The sequence below is a fragment of the Diplotaxodon limnothrissa genome, linkage group LG3, assembly GCF_057381915.1.
Source record: "Diplotaxodon limnothrissa isolate DT_005_m linkage group LG3, D_limnothrissa_male_GT1.1, whole genome shotgun sequence".
NCBI classification, from domain to species: domain Eukaryota; kingdom Metazoa; phylum Chordata; class Actinopteri; order Cichliformes; family Cichlidae; genus Diplotaxodon; species Diplotaxodon limnothrissa.
Window position 1 is genome coordinate 33,249,440 of NC_140598.1, and position 11,317 is coordinate 33,260,756.

The following is an 11,317-nucleotide window of genomic DNA, read 5'->3' on the forward strand; positions in this document are numbered from 1 at the left end:
ATATAAAGGCACAAAGGGCAGTGAAATAGCTTTGATTGCTTACAATGAGAACATTTTTTTAGTGAATATCCAAAAGCATTAAGTCCTTTCATTAACCACAGATGATCCAAGATCAAAGAAAAGAGAACAGATTGGTCAGTAGGTACTGCTTAGATCTGGGGTTTAAGTTTTGATGGCAATGAACCCCAAAAAGATCTGATTTTATTCTCTAAAAGATTTTTCCTGGGCGATTGAGAATGCATCAAGACATCAGATTTTATTGTTTTATTATGAGGGTTGTTGCTTGTAGTGTGGAGAAATGGTCACTAGAGGGAGCCGGTGGTGTATTGTTTACAGCCAGAGGAGGCGTTCATTCCAGCAACAACCTCAGAAGAAAACACGAAAGTGTCACTGCTGTTTTTATAGTCTGAATCACTTTCTCATTTTATCCTTTTCCTTATTTAGAGGACAAATTTCTATTTTATGATAAAGCTGGTTTTATATTCAAATATGGTGAATACGGTAAATGAGGAATCGCTGTAATTCACATCCAGGGAAGCGCTGAATTAACTGGGCAAAATGTCTTTATTTAAATAGCATGATATCTGAAAAATGCCTAAAATATTAGTTTGGTCCTCTGTATTGCCATGCTTTGTTACTTCCATGCTTCTGTTTCAAACTAAATCCAAGCAAACATCTTGTATGTAGATGTTACATTTGAAATATTATGTTCAGAAATACTGAAAATCAAGGCTTCTCCAGCTTTAAATGTGGTCTGATAGTCATGGTTCACTGAAGACCATAAAAACTGCAGACAAAAATGAAGATTTTAACTTTTGAAACCATGTAAAGCAGAGTTACAGCAACACCTTTCCACCTGGAGTGGAGTTTCTTGCTAAATTATAGTGCTCAAACTTTTACTTTTTTAATAACTTCACACAGACAAACAAGATACTGTCTGCACATTTAGGGCATGCTAACCCAAAAAAAAAAAAAAAAAAAGACAATATAAAACAATTAATTGAAAAACTGAAAAGAATACATTCTTGTGATGATCTTCTATTAAAGTGGCAAAAGACCAGATTTAAAACTAGCGTCACAGCCAGAGGCCAATTCAAGGAAGTAGACTAACGCAGACAGCACTCAGAAACATCTGAGAAAAATCTGAGAGCAAAAGACTTTATTTACAGAGTGCGTGTAGGTGCACAGAGTAAACAGAAAGGCGAGGAGAACTTCAAAAATAAACCATAAACTTAAATGGTGCACAGAGCAAAACAATGATTCTATTACTCAATTTACTTCTATGAACTCCAACTAGAAGCATACTATGGTTCATAAACACAACTCCTTAGACAAAAAACACACAAACACTACCTGAGAAACAAGGGGTTAGCAAACATAATCGGTACTGTGAGGTTTCCGTGAGGGAGCCTTGGGGCTATCCGACACTGGGTAACTGCCAGTGCAGGACCCCTGGGGCGTGGGACGAAGAAAACGGGGGTAGTCACTAGAAACGAGGGAAACAGGAGTTAGCTGGTACACTATGATGCCGATCCAAGGTAAACATGGTGAATTGAAAACAGTCTTACTTTGGAGCAGGTGGAGGTGTACCATAGAGGGGTAGGGGGTCCAGGTGAGGGGAAACTTGATCCGATGACGGAATCCGTGAGAATCAGAATGCTGGGTGGGGAGGCAGGCGAGCATGTGAGAGAAGCTGTGGGCTGACCAACGATTGTTTCCAGGTAGGTTATGGCAGTGACTTAGCAGTATCCAGAGATCTTCTGCGAGCAGAAAGCACAAAGGTCAAATTACATGGAAAAACCTATGACAAGAAACAATAATAATAATAATAATAATAATAATAATAATAATGGATTGCATTTATATAGCACTTTTCAAGGCACCCAAAGCGCTTTTCAATTCCACTATTCATTCACTCTCACATTCAATAACTGTGGCAGCCTTGACTAACGCAGGTTTGCAGACAATCTGGCGAAGTGTCATTGTGAGCGTTGGTCTTAAGAAGTCGGCAGTTCAAATTAAATACAGGTGCAGCCTATCAGCGTTGATGCAGCGGCTCCACCCAGAGATGGAAACACCAGCACTGAGGAAGAACCAAGCACTCCCCTGGACGATGACAGTTCGTTGAAAAGTTGTGTTATGTGTTGTGATCGCAAATTTTGAAGTCAATAAGATACCCTCATTACGCTGATGATGTGGAGGTCCAGCTTTTCAGATCCAATTAAAATCAAATCACTTAAAAAGATCTTCTGGAAACTAGTAGAATTCTTGTATAAGAGTTTAATACACAGAATCATATGAACAGCAAAACCGTACATTTTACAGCAAAATAATAGCAAAAAGCAAAGCTGTTGTTGGGTATTTTCCATTCCACCAAACAGGTGTCAGTTTGCACTTTGTTCCTCTTTTAAACTCCGACACTTGTTTTACATAACTTTCTGGCGCTACTCCATAACTTCCGAGCGCTGTTGCCAACATCAGTTATTTTTAATTGGGTCCCTTTGACGAAGACAGGCAGAGAGGCTCCCAGGTGCATCTTAGCAGGGCCAAGTTTATGTAACCCTTTGTATGTTGGCCATAATACAATCAAATGTTACTTATTGATCCTAATTTCAGACAGTATTGATCACATATGCTCATACAACATTCACGCTCATACAACACGTGGCACAAACTTCAATAATATATTTGTGGATAACATTTGACATAAATATGTGGGTCTTGTGATTTTAAGCATTTAGGTTAATTGCTTATCACAGTGATTCCATTATATAAACACGTAGATAGACAGACAGACAGACAGACAGACAGATAGATAGATAGATAGATAGATAGATAGATAGATAGATAGATAGATAGATAGATAGATAGATAGAGAGACAGACAGACAGACAGACAGACAGACAGACAGATAGAGAGTGTATACAACTATGTATGATTGCATAGTATATTGGAAGCTACATATAAAGGAATTTTTGCATAGAACCTGTATTGTATTTTTCAGACCATAAGGCACACTGTTGATTTTTGAGAAAATGAATGAATAATGTAGCAGCTGAGCGAAAACAAACAAACAAACACAAAACAAACAAAAGAAATTGCTCAAAAAGACTTCAGGGCATACAAACAGGGTATTTTACTATTAAAATATCCTGTGGTAATAAAGTTTATTCCACTAAGTAGAAAAGTAAAAGAAAACAGAATTAAAAGCCACAAGTAGGTGTGAAAAAAATGAAAGTTTGATGTGACATTGACATAATTTTCACAAGACATTACACAACATCATATCTTAAAAGCTGTGGATGCTAACAGACAGACAAACAGACAACCTGAACCAATTGGATACCGCTGCCTTCAGGGAGAAAAATACTCTGGTATGTACAAAACAGAAGATAGAATTTTATCATTTCTAATTACTATAATCATTCAGTCTCTTTATAACTATAAATGTTTTCCCTCTTGCTGGAGAATTTTTAGATCTGGTTACCTAACTAAGCTCAGCCTCGAGTATTTCAGTCTCACTCCATTTTATCCGAGCATTCTTCCAACAGTGCCTCAGGTCTGTCTTGCTTTGACCCCACAAAAGATGCAATAATGTTTTCTAGATGTGGATTTCCCTTTTCCTCCTCCTCAACTCTTTCCACCACCTCCCCATAGCCCTCTTTCTTCAGATTATCCACAAAGTTTTCAAATAGAGTGAGCAGAGGAAAGGCATACTTGAGCACACTCTGATTAGGCTTTAGAAGCCCAAAGAAATATCCACCAGTGTGCAAACCAAACACTCGTCCATGACCATCGAAAACTGGGCAGCCAGAAGAGCCGTAATACATGAAAAAGTTGTAGGTCACATAGATATTTTCAAATGGGTTATTTTTGATCACCTGATTGACTGCATAAAGAGTGATGAAGTATTCCTTGATGTCCTCACAATTTTTATTAACAGCCTCCTCTCGTCTGTCTTTCTCAATGATACATATAGGATCCATTTTTTTCACTCCTCCTCCTGGGTGTCCAACGATACAGGCCTCACCGTCTGAAGGTACAGGTCCAAATCTCTTGAGGAGCCCTGGTGGCACTTCCTCTGTTTCTAGCTTAAGTATGATGTAATCAAACTTCTTGTTGCCAAAAAACACCTTGGCATTAATCTTGTTCTTCTCTGATTCGTGTTTTTCAAAGTTAAAGACAGCAGTAACGTTTACAGATTCATGACAATTAGGTCATTTTGATTGAACCCAGTCTTCAAATAAGTGGGCATTCGTCAAGACATAGTTGTCAAAAAGCACAAAGCCTGTGCCCTGCTTCATGGAGGAACCAGTTATGAGACAAACTGACTTGCTCAGCTTTAGCAGCTCCTTGACTTTGTGAATTTCACTAAAAGACTCCTGGATCTTTCCAAAGTTCTCCTTCCCCAGGTTAAATGCTTCCTGTAAAGAATTCCCAGGGAATCTACTTTCCATGTGTTGTTTCAGAGGTGGACACTGGGCACGCAGTAGTTCATAGATTTTCTCAATGCTGCTGCCGCTTTATTTGGCTGCTCTTTTTAGACTGATTCCTGTCCGCTGTGCTACATTTAGATTAATCTTATTTCTGTCTTTCATTGTGATCATTTGATGCTTGTTTAGGTTTTTGCTGTTTGAGTTGTACATGGTCAGGCTGTTGATTTAATTCTTTTGCTTCAGTATTTGCTCCTCGTGGAAGACATATCTGGAATTTCTTATTTTCCAGATTATCAATTTCGTCTGTGCACTCAGTCTTACATTTGTCATTGATGTTGACCAGCTCAAAGTAGCCCAGGTCATCAGTGAAGCGGCCATCTCTTTTTAGAGCTTCCGCCACAGTTATCCCCTCCCCTCCATAAACACAGAGATACCTGAACTGTTTTAAAGTGCCACTTTTAAAAAGTTTTTTTTTTTTTGGCATTTAGTCCTCCCTTTGTATCAAAGTAAAAGATAGAATAGGCATCTCTTGGATGTACTATTTTGGAATCTCGGACCTGAGCCGATTCTACTTTTTCTGATTTACATGAAATGGTCAGAACCTCATGATCCCCAACACAAGAACATGGGAAATGTGTTGGAACAATTGATACGTCGTCTCCTGTACCCATCTGAATGATAACATTTACATCTGCACCCTTAACCATCTTCTTATACTTATTTGAAGATGTTATGATGTCCATGTGGTTCCTGCAGGAAATCAGAGTGGGGAAATGGAAGTTTCAAACTTTTGTGGTAGTGAAATGAAGTGTATTTTGTACAAAAGGGAATATGCACCTTATAGCCATCACCATTCTCTTCCTTCATTGTCACTGGATGAGGTGTAGCAGTCTGCAAAATAAGAAAACAAAGTATATTTTCAGTTTAATGTGGTAACTATTAGAATTACTGAATAACCCTATTAAAGAGTTGTTTGACAATGTCAGTAAGGGAAAGATTTATATTTATTTCTAAGGTCAAACTTTGCGTTACACTGGACTAAATATTACATATCAAAAACACAAAAAACTTAAAGATGTATGTATCTTTCAGTCAGCTCAGGTCACATTGATGTGGCCTCACCTGAGAGGCTGGAGCTCCCTGTAGCTGCATGCTTACTCTGCGGCTGTCAGGACCAGGACTGCCCTGATAAAAACATGTGCACGTACAAATGAAACCAGACAAAAGACAAATGATGAAGCATAAATACTGTAGTATTATTAGACAAGCTGTTGCTTACAATTTTCTTCCCCAAAAAGGGCCTGACGTCCTCAGTTATCTTTTGCCATTTCCTGGGAAACATTTTCTTCTGATATCATAAACATAAAGTCAGAGTATGTAAGATGTTTCTACACCTGCTTCAATCATTATTAATTCATATTTTTTAATACAGATCTTGTTTACTCACTGTACCATGTGGCAAATACACAAACTCTGATGATTCTGCCATTGAAGTCCTGAAGAAGTGATTTTCTGTGTCAGGCCTTTAATGTATCTTCAAACAAAAATCCAAGTTCAGAATATAGCAAACGTAGTTCAATCTGTGTTAAAAGCAGAATAAATACAGATATAACTTAAAAATAAGAAAGTGTCAAACTCATTAAATGCAATAACAGTTTAAAAATCTATATTTGCCTTGCCAGCGTGCTGGAGTTTTCAAAACTGGATCTGGGCATATAGGGTGCTGTGCAAAAGTTTCAGGAAAGTGTGAAAAAAATGCTGTAAACAGGAAAATAAAGAATGCTTTTTTTTTTCTTTCTTTTTTTGACTGTTTATTGGCCTCAAATGGTGTATTGCCCATGGTTCGCTGGCTTACATGCCAGTCAGACCTCGCGACTGTCCACAAGTGTCTCTATTCGGGCCCACTCTTGCTGGTGACGAAACTTGAGTCGCTCCACACTTGGGCCCTCAGTGAACTGAGCAAACAGCCCCTCCCCTGTCGTGGGATGGTGCAGGTTAGATGCTCAGCTACTGGGAGAGGCCTTGGGCCTTGTCCTACCTCAGCCATCCACTAAATGGCCGAGCTGCTGTGGCAGGCTCTCTCTCCCTGGCAATGTGTCACTGCTTAGTGCCAGGCGGGGATCTGTTATGACGCCGCTTCTCCGGCCGGCAGCCCCAACTTCCCGTCTGCAGCATCGTCCGCATTTCGCAGGTTTCTTTCACAGTGATAGCCAGCTGCCATGCTCGAGTGGCCTGGTAGGCTGTGCTTCCCTAGCGTATTGCCTGCAGTTCGCCGGCTTACACACCAGTCGGACCTCGTTGTGTCTGATATGTCGGCCAGCGAGTGAGTGTTATCCAGCCTGCAGCGCTGGCTCCCTGTTTGGCGTTGCCCGCTTCTTGCAGGGTTGCACAGCCAGTGGGGTCCCCACTCAGCAGCTCGTGAGCTACGCTTCCTCTCTTTACTCTGCCCCTGGGATTCTGGGTTCTGGCCCTGGGAACCCCAGGCCCCAGCTGGGGATCCTTGGGGAGCATGCACGCGGGCTCGTCCTTGCCAACCGCCTGTGCTTTCTGGCGTGCTAACCACGTGCCGTGCGTTTACACGCTTGTCAGATCTCGCTGTGTCTGATACTTCAGCCAGTGAGTAAGAGCTCTCCAGCCTACAACGCTGGCTCCCTGTCTGGTGCATTGCCTGTGTGTCACAGGCTTACACGGCCAACACAGGCCCACTCAGTGAGCTGGGACTTATGACTGACCTTAAGTGTCTCATTTGAGTTCACTCTTGAGGCTCATCTGTCTGCGGACAGCACGTAGTGACAGTGCTGGGGGTGGACTTTCAGATCGTCGCCTTGCTCAGCCCTCCACTTCAGCAGGCTAGGCTGCCAGCAGAGGTGGGTTGAGTATCCAAAAATTGTACTCAAGTAACTTTAAAATATTATTACTCAAGTAAAAGTGAAAGGTAGTCTTCAAAAAAGTTACTCGAGTAAGAGTAAAAACTCTCAAGTAATAATAATAATAATAATGGATTGGATTTATATAGCGCTTTTCAAGGCACCCAAAGCGCTTTACAATGCCACTATTCAGTCACTCTGACATTCACACACTGGTGGAGGCAGCTACGGTTGTAGCCACAGCTGCCCTGGGGCAGACTGACAGAAGCGAGGCTGCCATATCGCGCCATCGGCCCCTCTGGCCAACACCAGTAGTGAGTAACTGTTTGAGATGTCTGATTTATTTTATAAATAAATGCTATCAGACAAATAAAAATAAATAAATATACACATTTTTGTATTTTAAAAAGGAATATATGTAAAAACATCAACAAAATAAGGCACAACAATTCTAATTTCCAGATTTCAGATTTCCACAACATTTTTCAAGCAATGATGGTTGAGCTTCAGCAGCAGTTTGCTCTCAAGGTTCTTTCTGTGAAGCTCTAACTGTTCAGCAGTGAACAGGAGTCCTGCATGACTGAGAAGTCCTTCACAAGCTCCAGATGCAGGAAGAGCTGTATTGATTTTGATCGACAGCTTCTTGATGTGAGGAACGCCATGCAATAGAGCCACACCTCCAGTGAATGGACATGAAAGGTACCTCTCCAGCCCTGCTTCTGGCTTTCCTGACCCCATGGATCCATCATCTTAGTCGGTTAGGCCGCTGTTTGTGCTGGCCTCATCCAGCTCTGAGTCTAGGTGATGTCTGATGAAGTGGAGACCTGTGGAAAGATGTATGGTTTTCAAAAGAATTAGGTCTGGTCATTATAATGCTGTATACACTGCAGCTGTGGATGTTTGGCAAGAAGATTTGATCACACTGGAGATGTTTTTTACTAACTCTTGTAGAAAAACAAAATCTTGTCATTCATATCCCGCACAAACAGTTTGCAATGAATTCCAGATTAAGTTTAAAATGAGAATGTGTGCAAGGCTAAGCAGTGCTAGCCAATAATGGCTCTTACTCTGGGAAAAGACGAGAAAGACGTTGATGGAAGCGTGACTGGAGCTGCTATGTAGCCTATATAATATTTATATTGTAACGTGATAACGTGATAATTCTGTATATTGTAATAACGTGATATTATATTGTTCAAACGTGAAAAGTATATTGTTAGAACAATATACTTTTCCACTTTTCTATTTTTCTTTTGCCTGGGTGGCAGCTCTACGCTTCCGTATCCGAGGCTTTTCAATGTGGCCTCACAAAATTATCACGACTACAAACATGAAAAGAGTTGGATGGACATTGCTGCTCAATCACAGTTGCCTGGTCAACGTTTTTCATTAGTAATTTAGCAAAGTTGACGGTGGTGTGTGTGTGTCTGTGTGAGTGAAAGGAGCTGAATAACGTGAGTAAAAAAAATTGCACAGTGTTTGCCCAGCTTAATGCAGACTGTTTAAACTAAACAAGCTGCTGTTTCACATAATAAAGCCTGTCAGCCGCAGTATTGCCTTCTGTTTTAACAGTTAAAGCAGTAGAGACGAGCTGTTGGCATGTGCGTGGAACTCTAGCGTCATTAACCATGCGAGCAGTTAAAAGGACAGCCGAAGCTGCACTCGCAGCTCGAGCTCGACACCGCTGCTGTAACATAAGACTGAACCACAGCTAAAAAGATATTTAGAGAAAACTTACCCTTTTCTCAGGTTACACGAGTTGAGTTTTTTCACGCTGAAAAGTTGTTGTTTTGGCTCTCACTGAAGACACTGACGCTGAAGACATAGCTGCTCTTTTGTACTTCTTTTAAGCAAAACATTCTTTGTATGTGACGCCAAGGGTGTTCATCCTCCTCAGCTCTAGTGTAGACGACTGGCTCTGCCATGTTTTCATGGGTTTTTTCTTTCCGTGTGTCCGCTGCTACTTTGAAATGCTTGGCCCGCTCTGCCCGCCACAGTTTCAAACTGGTCATGTGACTGCATGGCCACATGTGATTGGTAAAAAAGTTACCGGAAACTCCACTGGCGGCATGTTATCTAATGTGTTAAACTAATTATTTTTTAAAAAGTAACGAGTCAAATTTTGCAAATATAGCGGAGTAAAAGTACTGTTTCTTCTTCACAAATGTACTCAAGTGAAAGTAAAAAGTAAAAAAAGTAAACTTTAAAAGTACATTTTTTTCAAAAACGTACTCAAGTAAACGTAATGGAGTAAATGTAACTTGTTACTACCCACCTCTGGCTGCCAGCCCCCCTCCCTGTCTGTCAACAGCACGGGGCAGCTTTGGCTCTGTGGATGGACAGGTCTCATTCCTAGCTTGACCTGTTACTGCAGGCTGTGTTCCTGTGTTCATGTTGCCTGCTTCACCGGCTTACACTCCAGTCGGACCTCGCTGTGGTGAGTGAGTCTTCTCCAGCTTGTCGTGCCGACTCTCTATCTGGCGTATTGCCCACTTGTCGTACGCTTATGCGACCAGCGATCGTAGCTCAAGCGTTGGGAGTTCGCCTTGTAATTGGAAGGTTGCCGGTTCGAGCCCCGGCTTGGACTGTCTCGGTCGTTGTGTCCTTGGGCAAGACACTTCACCCGTTGCCTACTGGTGGTGGTCAGAGGGCCTGGTGGCGCCAGTGTCCGGCAGCCTCGTTTCTGTTAGTGCGCCCCAGGAAAGAGGAGGGAGACGAGGAACCATCATGGAAGGACAGGCCCCTGCACGGTATGTACCACCGGCAGATAGAGGAGGTGGCTGATATCCAGAAATCCTACCAGTAGCTGGACAAAGCTGGACTGAAGGACAGCGCCTATCACACCAGGCAAGACCCCAGGTGCAGGCTGTGTAAAGATGCCCCAGAGACAATCCAGCACATAACAGCAGGGTATGGAACGCCCTAACCAAGTGGCCGGCATAGTATACAGAAACATCTGTGCCGAATATTGCCTGAAAGTTCCAAGGTCAAAATGGGAGACGCCCCCAAGGGTGGTGGAGAATGACCGAGCTAAGATCCTGTGGGACTTCCAGATACAGACGGACAAAATGGTGGTGGCTAACAAACCAGACATAGTGGTGGTAGACAAACAGAAGAAGACGGCCGTAGTGATCGATGTAGCGGTTCCGAATGACAGCAACATCAGAAAGAAGGAACCCGAGAAGCTGGAGAAATACCAAGGGCTCAGAGAAGAGCTCGAGAGGATGTGGAGGGTGAAGGTAACGGTGGTCCCCGTGGTATTCGGAGCACTAGGAGCAGTGACTCCCAAGATAGGCAAGTGGCTCCAGCAGATCCCGGGAACAACATCGGAGATCTCTGTCCAGAAGAGCGCAGTCCTGGGAACAGCTAAGATACTGCGCAGGACCCTCAAGCTCCCAGGCCTCTGGTAGAGGACCCGAGCTTGAAGGATAAACTGCCCCCAGGGGCGTGCTGGGTGTTTATTTATATATATATATATATATATATATATATATATATATATATATATATATATATATATATATATATATATATATATATATATATATATATACAGTGGGGCAAAAAAGTATTTAGTCAGCCACCGATTGTGCAAGTTCCCCCACTTAAAATGATGACAGAGGTCAGTAATTTGCACCAGAGGTACACTTCAACCGTGAGAGACAGAATATGAAAAAATAAATCCATGAATTCACATGGTAGGATTTGTAAAGAATTTATTCGTAAATCAGGGTGGAAAATAAGTATTTGGTCACCTCAAACATGGAAAATCTCTGGCTCTCACAGACCTGTAACGTCTTCTGTAAGACGCTTTTCTGTCCCCCACTCGTTACCTGTATGAATGGCACCTGTTTGAACTCATCATCTGTATAAAAGACACCTGTCCACAGCCTCAAACAGTCAGACTCCAAACTCCGCCATGGCCAAGACCAAAGAGCTTTCGAAGGACACCAGGAAAAGTATTGTAGACCTGCACCAGACTGGGAAGAGTGAATCTACAATAGGCAAGCAGCT

At 42.0% G+C, this 11,317-nt stretch overlaps 1 pseudogene; it reads right to left on the bottom strand.

Annotated features, from left to right (window-relative positions):
- Positions 1 to 3,518: 3,518 nt before the first annotated feature.
- Positions 3,519 to 5,143, bottom strand: LOC146635451 (serine protease FAM111A-like; annotated as a pseudogene).
- Positions 5,144 to 11,317: the final 6,174 nt, after the last annotated feature.